This window comes from Talpa occidentalis, unplaced genomic scaffold (assembly GCF_014898055.3).
Source record: "Talpa occidentalis isolate TD23 unplaced genomic scaffold, MPIMG_talOcc4v2.1 talOcc4.2, whole genome shotgun sequence".
Classification (NCBI taxonomy): domain Eukaryota; kingdom Metazoa; phylum Chordata; class Mammalia; order Eulipotyphla; family Talpidae; genus Talpa; species Talpa occidentalis.
Genome location: NW_023602073.1, coordinates 22,965,321 through 22,977,292, shown reverse-complemented (window position 1 = coordinate 22,977,292; position 11,972 = coordinate 22,965,321). Strand labels below are relative to the sequence as shown.

The 11,972-nt window shown below is 44.6% G+C and overlaps 1 long non-coding RNA gene across 1 annotated transcript; it reads left to right on the top strand.

Moving 5' to 3' along the window:
• Positions 1-2,494: 2,494 nt before the first annotated feature.
• LOC129146320 (uncharacterized) lies at positions 2,495-10,570 on the top strand. The gene is made up of 3 exons (XR_008552885.1): positions 2,495-2,629; positions 4,206-4,339; positions 10,202-10,570. It is a non-coding gene; the product is annotated as an uncharacterized LOC129146320 (long non-coding RNA).
• Positions 10,571-11,972: the final 1,402 nt, after the last annotated feature.

The following is an 11,972-nucleotide window of genomic DNA, read 5'->3' as shown; positions in this document are numbered from 1 at the left end:
CTGTTAAAAGAAATAGAAGACACAAAGAAATGGAAAGACATCCCCTGCTCATGGATTGGAAGAATTAACATTATTAAAATGGCCATCCTACCATAAGCAATCTACAGATTCAATACTATTCCAATAAAAATTTCAATGGCATTCTTCAAAGAAATAGAACAATTATTGATGAAATTCATATGGAATCACCAAAAACCCCGAATAGCCAAAGCTCTCCTGAAAAAAAAAGAGAAGGGAATGGAGGCATCACACTCTCAGGCTTCAAACTATACTACAAAGCCATAATCATCAAAACTGCATGGTATTGGAACAAGAACAGACACACAGACCAATGGAATTGAATAGAAAATCCAGAAATAAACCCACAGATTTATGGTCAACTAATCTTTGACAAAGGAGCAAAGACTATGCATTGGAGCAAAGAAAGTTTGTTCAATAAATGGTGCTGGGAATACTGGGTCACTACATGCAAAAGAATGAAGCTTGACTACTACCTAACACCATGCACAAAAACCAACTCAAAATGAATTAAAGAACTAGACATAAAACCTGAAACCATAAAATATATAGAATGAAATATAGGTGAAACGCTGCATGATATGCACATCAAAGATCTTTACAGACACATCACCCAAAGCAGTGATAGTGAAGGCAAAGATAAACAGCTGGGACTACATCAAATTAAAGAGCTTCTGCACAGCAAGAGACAATAACAAAAACAAAGAGAAACCCCACCAACTGGGAGAACATTTTTGCACACAATACTAATGATAAAGGACTGATCACAAAAATCTACAAAGAGCTGATGAGATTCAACAACAACAATGAAAATAATCCAGTCAAAAAATGGGCAGAAGAGCTAAAAAGAAACTTCTCTGAAGAGGAAATGCAAATGGCCAACAGGCATATGAAAAAATGTTCAACATCACTTGTAATCAGGGAAATGCAAATCAAAACTACCATGAGATACCATCTTACACCAGTGAGAATGGCACATATTAAAAAAAACTAGCAACAACAAATATTGGCGAGGGTGTGGAGAAAAAGGAACTCTCCTGCACTGTTGGTGGGAGCGCAAACTGGTCCAACCACTATGGAGAGCTGTGTGGAGATTTCTTGACCTACTAAACATAGAGCTTCCATAGGATTCAGCAATTCCACTCCTAGGTATTTACCCAAAGGACAGAGAAACATCAGTTCCAAAGAACACCTGCACCCCTATGTTTATAGCAGCACTATTTACAATAGCTAAGCTTTGGAAACAACCCAAATGCCCAAAAATAGATGACTGGATCAAGAAGATGTGGTACATATACACCATGGAATATTACTCAGCATTCAAAAAAGATAAATACATGCAATTTGCAGCAACATGGATGGCGCTGGAAGGGATCATGCTCAGTGAAACAAGCCAGAAAGAAAAATAAAAATACCAGATGGTCTCACTCATAGCAGAAATCTAGAAAACTTAAATAAGGGACCAGGAAAAAGAATAACTATAAGAAAGAAAATATCAAAATCAACAAACAACTATGAACCAGAGACACTCTATGGGGGGGTAGGGGGCAGGGAAAGGAGGGATTGGGGTCAAAATAAGGGGGTTGTAATTGTATGGGGAATATAAAAATAAAATTTAAATTAAAAAATGAAAGAGTTTGTTTCATTTAAGTTTATTGTCATAAAATTGTTCATAACATTCTCCATGATCCTTTTAATATCTGTAGAATCTGTGATTATGTCGGCTCTCTTGTTCCTAATTTGTGTCTTGTCTTTGTTTGCCTGGTTAATCTCACTTGAAGTTTATTGATTTTTATTGATTTTTGTCAAAGGGCTATGATTTGTTTCATTGCTTTCCTCTGTGAATTTTCTGTTTTGTATTTCATTGATTTCTGTTCTTATCTTTATTACCTCCTTTCTTTACTTTGGTGTCAGTTTGCTCCTCCTTCTTCTAATTTCTTGAGGGGGAAGCTTAGGCTATTGATTTGAACTATTTCTTCCTTTCTAATATAGGCATTTAGTGTAAATCATTTCCCTAAGGAGCATTTTGGCCATAACCCCAGGGAATCCCGTGACACAAGTGGGAGTTTTAAAGCACCCATCAGTCTGCCAATAGCACTGCATATGAGATCCAGTCCTTTGGATATCCTTGTAGGCAAACTGCATTAACTCCTTCATGGCTCTATCCCCTTGGATACAACCCATGGAAAATGTTACTGAATATTATCTTATTATTTATCATCTTAAAGTGAGATTCCAAAGTCAAAGAAACAGACTGGACCCAAGACAGAAACAAATAGAGGAAGTATTCAAATTTTGGCATTTATGTGATAAAATGTGGCATACCATGTCCATTGTTAGTGGTCATTTATTGAACACATGGTCATTTATTGAGCTCATTTAACCTTCACAGGATTCTGAGTGAAGTGGGATGTTCTGATGTAATAATAGTTTTCCATATAAGGAAATGGAGTCTTCTACAGCTAGAGGACTTAATGAAGGTCATTCAGTTAGAGTGACCAAGTTGGGGTTTACTCTGAGGTCTTTCTAACCCAAAGCTACAATGAAATACTACTACACTGCCCCCAAAGCTTGTTCACAGGCATGTCTTGATGATGTGGGAGCTGATCTGGTAAGGATGGCACTAAGCCATTGGGATGGGGGAAAACAATGCGAAAGAGCCTATTTGAGAAATTGTGAAATTCTTTCCATTGTAGAATACTACTCAGCAATCAAAAAAGATAAACTCATGCCATTTGCAGCAACATGGATGGAGCTGGAAGGGATGATGCTCAGTTAAATAGGTCAGAAGGAAAAAGAAAAATATCAGATGGTTTCACTTATAGGAGGAATATAGTGAAACCAAACACAGAGACATACAACAGAGGAGCAGGGAGGGAGAGGGGTCAAAACAGGGAAGGGAAGAGCACAAGGGACCATGGTGACAGTTCACAGGTGGTGTGGTGATAGGAGATTTATGGGGATTACACCTTAGAGGAGAAATCAAATATTGTACCAAAAAATGAACAGTGATGTAAGAAAATTAAAAGAAATAATTTTTTATTATTGTGAAAACTGCATCATCTCCTTAGGGGATGCCGAGGAGCTGACATGGGATTGCAGCAATAGCAGCTGTGGTCATGGACATGGCCAGCCCTAAGCAGCACTTACGGCTTCCTGAAGAAACTTGCTTATGGCTATCTTCACTAGGATTATTTTCCATTCTTTATGATCTCACATACACATGTGTGCACACATATACATGCATGAACACACAGAGCTTTTCACCTTCAGGGGACCCTAAAAGGATAAGATAAACAATCAAAAATTCATATGCAAAACATCAGTGTAGTCAAGTTGACTTAAGGATGAAAATTGTTTTAAAATATGTGTCCACACGAAAACACTCACAAGCGGTGTTTACTATGTACCATCTTGCAGCTCTGGCTGTGAAAGCGCACACGTCTAAACAGAAGGCCAAGAAGAGTATTGGGATAATTGGATATCCCAGTCTGCTTTCCTAAATGAAGTTAGTATTTACTAGATATTGTAAACATGTTTGTGAACTTGACTTATTAGAGACTCTAATATATCAGCGCTGTTTTAAAATCAACCTGTTCATTCAAAGAGAAAGTGGCTCCATTTATTACTATTATTATATTTTTTAATTTTGCTTTTGCTTCTAGTCTGAAGCTTTGTTCATATTTGTCAGCCATTCTGGAAATGTTTAAATTAGCGCAGACTTTTTATGGAGTGCCAAATAAACTCTGGGGATAAGCTGGCCTTGCATTTACCCAAAGTGTTTGACCAGGTCCTAGAAATTTGTGATACAGGAAAACACCACTGTTAATAAATAGGCTTTTGTTATTAAGAGCTTATCTGCAATCCCTCCTCTTGCCTTCTGATTTTCTCTTTGTGAACTGCTTAAGGTTTGTCTTCCCTCCTGTGGGAGACAAGAGTTTCAGTCCAGGATGTGAGTTTCTCAGAGAATTCGTGACATTGACTCAAACCTGCAGGATGGCGTGACCTCCACAGAGTGGCTGGGCACACTCAGCTGATATTTCACAACAGGCAGACACCTGCTGATCATCCCTTGTCTCCAAAGAAAGGCTCAAAAAGCACAGATAATCCCACAGGTCACTTGGCCAGTCACTGGTCACCCCCAGAGCTTTTATTACACAAGTGCCTATTATGTCCTACTGCCTCAGGAAGAAGCCAGGGTATCAGATTATCCCCACTGCACCTCGCCTTCCTTCCAGACCTGGCCATCTGTCGCAGGTGCGAGGCACAGGGCAGGAAGCGTGCCCTCATCTTGCTGTGGAGGAATCGGATACCATTAAAGGTAAACCTTTAACCCTTTTCCACATGCCCATGTGTGCTGTGCTTAGTCTAAGTTTAGGATGAGCAGCACGTGGGTACAATCTCGCACCTCTGGTTCTTCCAGAGTCGGGGACCCACAGATCAGATCAGAAGGTCAGTGGTAACCTGAGAGTGGTTCCAAATTCAGCTTCCTGTATTGGAGCAGCATGGAGGGGGCATCACTGAGAGGGAACTGTCAGCCTCGCCACTTCAGCATCTCAAGGGATGATAGTTTGTGTTTGCTGGACCAGGAAGATGGTCACTGCCTGCCAGAGGTGGGTTTGGAGCTGGCCACGGCACCTGCGGCTAGTGCCGCACACCTTCAACTCACTTCATGCTATGGGTTGAGCTTGGGCAGTGCCAATGTGCCCAAATGTGTGTCCCACTGGCTCACAGCTCTCAGCCACGGGGCTGCTTCCTAAGTCACAGAAAGCAGCTTTGCCAGGACTGCCCAGCCTGGAGCAGGCACCCCCAGGGTGTGGGGAGTGGTGAGGTGGGCCCAGCTTGCTGACCTCGGGGAGAGGATGCTGAGTATGATCCCACAGCTGCCTGCTACAGTGCCAGCCCAGTGTCACCATCCCGTGCACTCTTCGCCATTCTCACTGCTTTGGGGGGTAACTCTCCCCATCCAAATTCATGTCGCTTCCAAACTCGTGACTCAGGCTCTGCTTTCAAAATAACTCAAACTAATATGGGTACAATCCCAGTGCTCCTGAGGTTGGGTCTATGCATGAACAAAACCACCGCTAGGCTGGGTCCTTCAGCTATTTCTCCACCACTTGCTAAGGGGGGAGAGGGCAGCTGATTTGAGTGAACAACCCCCAAGCTATTTGAATGACTCGATGGCCTTGTGGTTATTTGGAAGCCATGGGAGGATGATTGCTGCTTCCTGCAAAGGGGTTTCCCCAGGGCACGTTCCCCACTGGATTTGAGTCCTCCTGTGGGACTCTCTCTTCCTCAGGCCAGAGCCTTCTGCTCAGCCTGCACCATCTCTCCTGTGAGGATCCACCATTTCTGCAGTGGACGGGGCTCCCTGAGAACAGCCGGGGACACCAGGCAGCCTGTCTGGTCCCCAAGCTCTGTCCCCAAGGGCAAGCAGCTAGCCTCTGCAGCTGTTTGCTTCTCCTACTGGAAACAGGTTCTCATGTTTCTGTTGCCCCTCTGACCAGTGAAAGCAGCAGCCATCCCCTTAGAAAGCATGGAGGTGATGGAGCCTGGCTCCCCAGTTCAGCCAGGTGTCCCGTTAGGGGGTGACTCTGGTCATGAGTGGGGAATATGCCTGTCTAAGGACAGTGCTGTGGTGATAGTCTTCAACTGGGGGTGCATGGGGGATTTAAGGTTTTTCTAGTCCACACTGTGGAATCCTATGAGTCATAAGAAAGGATGAAGTGCAGCCATTTTCAGCAAAATGGAGGGAGTTGGAGAGGATTATGGGTAGTAAAGTAAGTGAGAACGCTAAAAATAGACACTGGAGATTACACAGCAATGTCCATTACACACCAATGGACATTTAATTAATTCATAAACCCCATGAGGAGAGGACTCTGAGGTTTAAGGGGGAGATTTAAGAGGGACAGGGACAAAGGAAACAAGGTTGGTGGTGGTGGGGGGGAAATAAGTGGAAAAAGAGAACTCGTGCAACTCAATAAGAAGAACCCAAGTTAAAAACAGACAAACTACTTGAGTGAGTAGACATTTCATCAAAGATGGCACATAAATGACTAATAAGCTCATAAAAAGTTGCTCCACATCGTTAACCTTTCAGGAAATCGCAACAAAAACCACTACACAGCCATTCAAGTGGCTTTAATAAAGACTCGTGCTGGTGAAGAGGTGGAGCAACTGAAAGGCTGTGCATGGCTGCAGGGAACAGAGTGGCCACTTTGGAAAGCAATTTGCCAGTTTTTAAAAAAGTTAAACATAACTTACCATAGGACCCAGCAATTTTATTTCTGGGAACCTACCCAAGACACAAGAAAAAATATGTCTACAAAAAAAGGAGCGCTTTTTTCTAGTTTCATGGAAACATTGTTTACATACACTAAAGTCATGCACTTGAAAGACCCACTGCACACTTGACATCCATGGGAGAGTATGGAGGGGTGGATCACGGGGCTTTTATACAGCAGCCATCACCACCATCAAGCTATGGGAAATTACTATCAACTTGAAGACATCCTTGTCTCTCTACAGCTGAGCCCCTGTCTGATCTCCACCCACCTCACAACTGCTAATTACCTTTATGTCCCTGTAGTGTTGCCTTTTCTGCTCTTTCCTATAAATGGAATTAAGCCAATGACTGTTCAGTGAAGGAGGGCCAACCTCCTTCACTCAGAATGCTTCGAGCTCCATCCGTTTTGCTGCCTGGGCCAATCTATTTATTTTTTGCTTGAGTTAATAGTCTGTTCCTTTCTATGGCTCAGGCATTTTCAGTGGAAGGATATTCCAGACTGGTGTAGTCATCCAGCAGCTGAAGGGCATCTGAGTTGTTTCCAGTTCTTGGTTATCTGAATAGCGCTGACGCCAATGTTGAGTCTTTCCATGGTCCTGTGATTCACCCCCCTTGGGGAAATATCTTTGCATGGTGTTTGCATTTTCAAATACAAGTACAAATGCTGCGATGTGGTTTCCATTTTGCAATCCCACTAGTATCTGAGAGTTCCGGTTGCTCCCTGTTCTCGCTACCCTGTGCTGTTGTCAAAGTGCTATCCCAGGTGGCTTACATTTGCATTTCTCGCATGAATAAGGATGCCGGGCACCTTTTCAGGTGCTTATTGTCCAGGTAACATTGCTGCTAAGCCACAAGCTATAGGGAAGTACATAGATTTTTTTAACTGTTAAGTACAAAGATTTGAGACCTTTGGTGGCTGAATGACCGACCAGAGTTACTTCTGGCAGAACTGGGGTTGAGGTTTTCTAGAACAGTGTAATCTCCACCGAGGCACATGCTCCCAAGTGCTTAAAACAAGTGCTCTTAAAGGGTCTTGTGGATATATTGGTGACTTGAGATTTTGACAGACTGGTGGCACAGTTCCTCACTAATATTTTGTCATATTTTGACACACATAGTCAGCTACTCAACACTGCCTAGTATTTTGTTCTTTTAGGCCGTTGAGCCTCTAACCATTTTGACCAGATTTATAAATGGCCTTGTCACTGAGGGTTGCTTTTCCGTGAAGGCTCCCCTCTACCAGCTTGACCCATTTGGGGGCCATGTGGGGAGCAGGTGGAAAAGAGCCTATGTCCCTTGATTCTCTATCCCCTGTTCCTTGAGTCCCCAATTTCTGTCCTGGTAGAGCTGGCCTTTGAACTTAAGACTTACAGGTCCATGGGAGTTCATGTATAATACACACCTGTGAACAGAGATGCTAAGAAGGGATCTGGTGACACAGGAACCTGCAGGACATAGGGGCGAGTGCTGGGGGAGGGAGGTATGAGATTTGCCCTCAGGAATGAAAGCCAAGACCTGAGGCGCACAGGCTTCACAGGCCAGTCATGGGGAAACACAAGATAGAAGCTGGGGGTAGAAAAATATTCCAAATCCCTTAGAAAAGGCGATTTGGTTCCAGACTTTTCTATATATTTTTGCTCTGTTTCCTCTTGCCCTTGTTATTTCTATGACCTCATGTACTCTGTATTTTTTAAAATGAATTCTCTAAAATCAAAAGGACTGGTAGATTTATTTTTAGAAAATAGAAGGGCCCTGGGAAGTGGCTAATGGGAGGGATAGAGAAGGTTTGAAAAAGCAAAAAGAAAATGAATCTTCTGTGACTTGAAGAAACATGGAGATTCACAATAGAGATGAGTGTGTGTATACTCCTGAGTGTGTTTGGGTGTGCACAGATCTTCCTGTGTGTGCATGTACATGTGGGTGCCTGCCTGTTAGGGTCCCCTGGATGTCAATGCTCTCTGAGTCATGGGCGTGTGCCCCCACCACCTTCCAAGGTACTTTTAGGTGGGGATACTGAAGAGGTGGGGAGAGGATGGAGCAGGAGAAATGGAGACTCCTCAGGGAGGCTGAGCCCCGCATACTGGGTCGACAATTAACTAACTATATCCAGCAAATTGCTGTCATGTCTGAGACACAGGAAAAGAAGCCACCTGTAAAACTCCCAGGTGGACCCACAGGGTCACATTCATCAAAAGGTGACAGCGCTACCTCCTCCCACCTACCAGCATGGGTCCTGTCAATGAAACAGAAAACCACGGATGTGGGAGGACATGGTGGGCACGTGAAATGGTGCAGCTGCTGTGGAAAACGGCACAGAGGCACCTCTGAAAGCATGACACGTGGCACTACTAAATGATAAGGCAGGTCTCCTGGGTCCACCCCAATGAACAGAGAGATGTTTGCTCACTGCCAACAGGCAGCAGAATGTGATCCAACCCCTAAAAGGAAGGAAATTCTTTTTTTTAATTATTTTATATTTTTTTACATCATTTTTCATTTTTGTACAATGTATACATTTTCATCTCAGTTATAGTCTCCGTGAAATTCCCACCACCCGTTCATCTGTGCACCGTCACCATCGCCCCTTGTGCTCTTCCTGCCCCTGTTTTGATCCAACTTTCCTCTCCTCCCCTGCAGAATGTCTCTATTTATAGTTGCTTGCTGATTTTGATTTTCACTTTATTATAATTACTTTTTCCTCCTGATCCCTTATTTGGATCCTCCTATAAGTGAGACCATCTCATATTTTTGTTTTTCTTTCTGGCTTATTTCACTGAGCACCATCCCTTCCATCTTCATCCATGTTGCTGCAAATGGCATGGGTTTATCTTTTTGATGGCTGAGTAATATTCCATTATGTATCTGTACCACATCTTCTTGACGCAGTCATCTATTTTTTGGTATTTGGGTTGTTTCCATAGCTTACCAATTGTAAATAGTGTTGCAATAAACATAGGGGTGTCTAAAAGGAAGGAAATTCTGACCCACAGTCCAACACCAATGAGCTGTGACAACAAATACTCAGTGAAATAAGACCGGCACAGGACAGGTAGCATGATGCCATTTCCATGAGTTACCCTGAGTGGTCAGAGTTGGAGACAGAAAGCAGAAAGGAGGTTCCTGGGGGCTGGGGGTTGGGGGTAGGGAGTCAGTGTCTCTTGGACACAGGGTGTCATTTTGCAAGATACAGAGGGCCTTGGAGGTGGATGGTGGATGGTGGCCCAGTGATGTGAATGGACTGAGGCCCCAGAGCTGCACACTGAACTATGGTAAGATGGTAAATTTCACGTTGGTGTATTTTATCACAATTATAAAAAGAAAGAGGCAGTTTTAAAACCTGTGAAAGATCAGCTCTCAAAGTGAAAAAGAGCATTTTTCACTTCATGGGGGCAGGCGCCGATCTCCAGTGCACACACTTCATGGGGTCACTCCATCACCAATCACCCTACTGACCTTCTCTCCAGCAGGGTGGATCCACTGGGAGCATTTTCCAGGGTCTAAGGTGTGTTTGTACCAAGTCTGCACTGCACAATTGCTGTTTCTCTTTCTGTTTTTTTTTTTTTTTTGTCGTGTGTGTGCAGTGACTTTTCTAAGTGTGATCCTCTTAACTTCATTGGAAAAATAGTACTTTCTTCAGACTAGCAGGGCTTTCATCAGGTCCTTAAACACTATAACTTAAAAGCACGAAGCCACTTTCATGGATTTCCCTGAACTTGTATCCATTCATTTGGGGGGTAGATTTGATCTATTAAAATTTAGAGCCTCTGCCTACTCTGGAACATCATATCTGTATATACATTTCTACTTTACTGAAGTTACTTTCCTAACAGTGTCCCCTTGAAAGAAACACAACACTTTCTATAAAAAACAATCCTATTTGTCTTCCCCAAGCAGAACTAGGGTGAGTTCTTGCAGTTACCAGAGCTGAGGTTCAAGATGACATGCAGAGCCGGGAAGTGGAAAATACCAGGAGGAATATGCCTTCTTGGACGACAATTCTCCACCCCAGTTTCCAAGTCCACTCCGACTTTTTCCTCAGTCTAGACTGGAGATATTTACAGCGGGTGAGTGAAACTTTAATGAAATGCCCTGTTAAACACAGACCTCATCAAGCTTGGATTATAGGTTCAGCTTGGAGCCCGCCGTTCTCACGGGCGGTGTGGATGAGCGCAGAAGCCAGCTTCCTGGCTCACGGACAACCGAAATTCTGAGTTTATATAAAGTTCCCGGTCAGAATAAACAGAAAATGGCATTTTTACTTAATGCAAAGGAGGCACAAACTTGCATTCCTGTTAGAGCGTTTCACAAGCGGGTCTGGTTCACAATAACCCTCAGGAATGGGGGTAATCACGGCTCAACGATTTTGTTTACCAAAAGCAACACTATAAAATGCCCTAAAAAGTCTTTCTCAGCGAACTCTGAAATTGCAGAAATTCGATTCCCTATCTGAGGACGACTCTACCCCGCATCACCAAAATCCAGGCTATGCTTCTTCCTAGCTCTCAGGCTTCCTGGGAAATTCTTCTCATGCTCCACGATGGTTTTGATGGGATTAGTGGGCAAACGCTCCTGCTTTGTGCACAGAAACCCAGAGGCTGCTGGGGACAGGCTTCCGCCGGCCCTGGCCAGCAGAGGGCAGTGTTGCCATTCACTAGCCTCGAGCCGCGCTGCTCCCCGGCGCGCCTTGGGGATGCCAAAGGCTTTCCAGCCTGCAGAGCTCGCAGTACACGCCATTATTGTTTTTTGATTTATAAAGCGCCATTCCTCTGCAGATCTCCCTTTCCCGCCCCCCCGTGCCCCTCCCATCCCAGCTGCTTCAGGAGAGCTCTCAGAAGCTTGCACCAGCGAGGAGAGCCGCCCCTGCAAAGCTAAGGTGGGCTGCTGGACGCGCACAGGTGGACAGCTGGACGGAAACCTGCTGACCCAGCGCCCTGGCGGCAGAGGCACCGGCCAGGGTGGGGAGGGGTCAGCAGCAGGGCGACACGTGTCCGCAGCAAGCAGGGAAAGCAGCCCCACCGAGTGGGGCGCAGGAATGAGTGTGTTCCCGTAAAAGACAGAGGGAAGACCAGCTTTGGACGTGCGCCATGCAAACATTCCCAGCTACGACCTGCTGGGCCCCAGATCGGCCTTGTTCTCAGTCCAGCGCTGTGACTGGCTCCGGAAAGGCCGGGCTCGGTCTGCAGGGAGCAGAACGTGCTCCTCATTGTTTGGGGAACAGATGCAAATGCACCCCCTGAGCAGGGACTGGGGGCGCTGGGGAGGCTGGGGCCAGCTGAGCGGGGCGGAGGTTACAGATGGAGCCTTTTTAACCACAGCTGAAAGAAATTATAAATACAGAGTACTGGGTAAAGGGGGTAAGGCAGTAATGGGGGTGAATCAAAGGGAGTATGTTGATGGGATAATAACAAAAATAAAGAAGCCGGATAAAAAGGACAGGAGATCCCAGGGAAAGCCCCAGACGGTGCGAGGCGGCAGGTTCCTGTGAGGGAGCCCTCCGCCATTTCCAGCACATTCTGCGACCGGGCAGTTTTGTTCTAAGTCTCCTTGTAAATCCAACATACTACCAAACACCACTTTTAAGCCATTCTCCTTAGAGTCTAGCCAAGGAGGCTGTGTCTGTACCATTTTACAGGGGAAGAAACTGAAGGTCATGTTCAAGGTCAAG